We start from the raw sequence: 2,734 nt of genomic DNA, 5'->3' as shown, positions 1-2,734 counted from the left end.
AGATGGGTGTGGGAATTTGCATCTACTTAATTCTGAAGTTTTCTGGGGGAGGACCCTGAGACCAAATGCTTTTTAGGTGAACTGCTCTAACTGAAGAAAAGAAAATGCCAATTCTGTTGGCGAGAGGTCAATAGAGTGACTGCTGCATGGGCAGGGAACTGGTTTCTCTGCGGTCCCCTACCCTGCTGACAGAGGCCCAGGTCACAAAGCTTCTGAGTCTCAGTCAGTCCATAACTTGGCAACAGGAATGGCTAATGAGCAGAAAACCACTTACATTGGGTATTAGAGCAGTAAGCCATTGTATACAAATACTGGATATAGCAGCTTTAATCATCCACAAATGGGTCTTAATTTAAAATAAGTGCATTGAGGTCGAGGGCATTATATGTAGACAAACCCATATTTTTGGTGTATTTAGAAAAAGGCCCATGGTTTGATCATATGTGACACGTGCCAGAATGATAGATGGCCAACCTTTTTATTATCTCAACTAATTGGATGATATAAAATGTGGTTATGAATGAAGGATAGTATTTACACCAGAGTGCTTTTAATCAGCTTCCTTCATCTCAGTCACACTTAAAGCTAATTAAAAGGACAAGATCTCGGAGGAGATGAAGGATCATATTTCTACCAGAACAGAATTAAGTTGACTTCTTCTGTTCCCTAATGGCAGAAACGCCACAGCAGTGTTTGAAACAAATTAATCGTTCACAAAGCTTCCAACGTGCACAAGAAGAACAAAGTCAAACCACCTTGACATGTCTCCCATACACACACTTATTTCACTTTAGATGATCAATGATGAAGTAAAAAACTGGCTATTCGTAGCCATGCTAGCCCAAGGGGATGGCGATGTTGTTTCATTCAACTGATCGGTTCACAACCAGTTTGCTCCTCACTGAAATATCTCAACATTATTAGATTTCCAAATTGTGCAGAGATTCATTGTGCCCAGAGGATGAATCCTGAGTCGGCTGATCCCCCGATTTTTCTGAGGAGAGAAATATCTCAGCGACTATTGGATGGATTGAAATGTGTAGCCTACGCAAATCCTTTTCCTCTTCGGGATGAATCATAATATTTGTTCATCCAGCTCATCAGATCATGCATTCAAAATTTAAATTGGTCCAATACTTTATTCCAGCATTAGAACTTAGCTCAAAGCACAGCTGTGCTTAAATCGTCACTTCCAGCAGGAATAAACATGCAGTTGTTGTCGTGTGAAGTATGGCGGCTATTTCAGAAGCAGCAGAGCACAGACTACCATTTAATTGTCTGGATGTTAAAAGTATGAGCGCTACAAGATGCGGACGGGGAGCTGAAACATTTTCTAAAAATGAGCCAGAATGAGGACGAACCACAGAGAGGAATACATGTTGCTAATCAGCGTGGCATCTCATTTGCCTCGACAAATACACGTAGTGCACAATAAATACTGCAGTGTAGTGACTGCAATGCCAACCGTGCATAATGCAATAACCTAGTTAGGGCACTAATAGGTGAGCTACATCTGTCTGATGTTAGAAATCAGTGTAATTAGTGTTTTTTATCACAGTTCTCAGCGAGACTAGCCATTATATAAGGCGGTCTAGATTCTTGTGTGAAGGTTCAATGCAAAAGTCAGAGTTTTCCACTGAGGTAATAACAGAATGTGTCTGTCTGACCTGCAGGGCAGCAAATGTCTGGTTCGGTGCCTTTGTGCTTGTCCACAAGTGCTGATGTGTATGTGAGTCCATTTCCAGGACTATGTGTGAAGAAAAGATGAAAAGATGAAAAAAAAATGGAAAGGTGTGTACAGGTCTCGCTGGTGTGCTTTTGCATGTAAATGTGAACCGAGCAAGACCTGTTATCTTCATAAAACAACTCCTTTACTTGTTCTGGGCTCATATAAGAGTCCCTTCTATAGGGGACACATTTCTCACCCTGCTGTCTGACACAGTATAATGTCCCTGATTAATCTTCTGTCCATTCTTATGCTATTTAGGATTTTATGTTTCTATCCCAGCTGTCTGTGTCCGTCATATAGTACAATGGTACAGCTCTGAAACGCTGGCTGAAACTATCCAAACCATTTCTGCTGGGATGGTCAGCTGGCTGCCACTTTTAGCACTCTTAGGTAAACCAGCTAATTTACTCTGGCAAGCTGTGAAATGCCATTTATTTCCTATTTAGAGAGGTGTCAGCTTAGCCTTTAATTGTGTTTGTGTTTCATGGCTGAAGCCACTTATTGGACAAGCTGTGACCTATGACTTTTGAGGCCAAGTTTAAAATGTATTGATTTTGTCCTATACTGTATGCTGGCTTTGGCTACACTTTGACAAAAAATCATAAAAAAAATAAAAAAAATTGACGTTTGACTTTGAGACGTTGCCATGCCAGTACCAATGTGCCAATCACATTTCTGTGTTAGTGTTTTTTTCCTACAATGTCTTGAATGTCAACTTTGGGGCTAAATTTGTTCAAATAATTTTGCATTTCCAGTGTAGCTTCAGGCTATAAGGACCTTGGGAAACAAGACCAGAGGAGCTCCAGAGACGGGAAAACCTCTAAAAAGCTTCGAGTGTTTGAGCTAGTTAGCACGACAGCTTACTCACACCTCCTTGTGAATGGGCTTTATGGACCTGAATGCCTAACTACACCAGTTGGAGTAAATGGCTAAAATAGCTAAGATAGAGTCACCTTAAAGTGTAAAGTATATGACAATGACACACTTTATAGACCGGGCTTATTT

This window comes from Eutrigla gurnardus, assembly GCF_963514095.1.
Source record: "Eutrigla gurnardus genome assembly, chromosome: 12".
Lineage (NCBI taxonomy): Eukaryota > Metazoa > Chordata > Actinopteri > Perciformes > Triglidae > Eutrigla > Eutrigla gurnardus.
The sequence above is the reverse complement of the archived record's forward strand: the minus strand, read 5'-3'. Positions refer to the sequence as shown.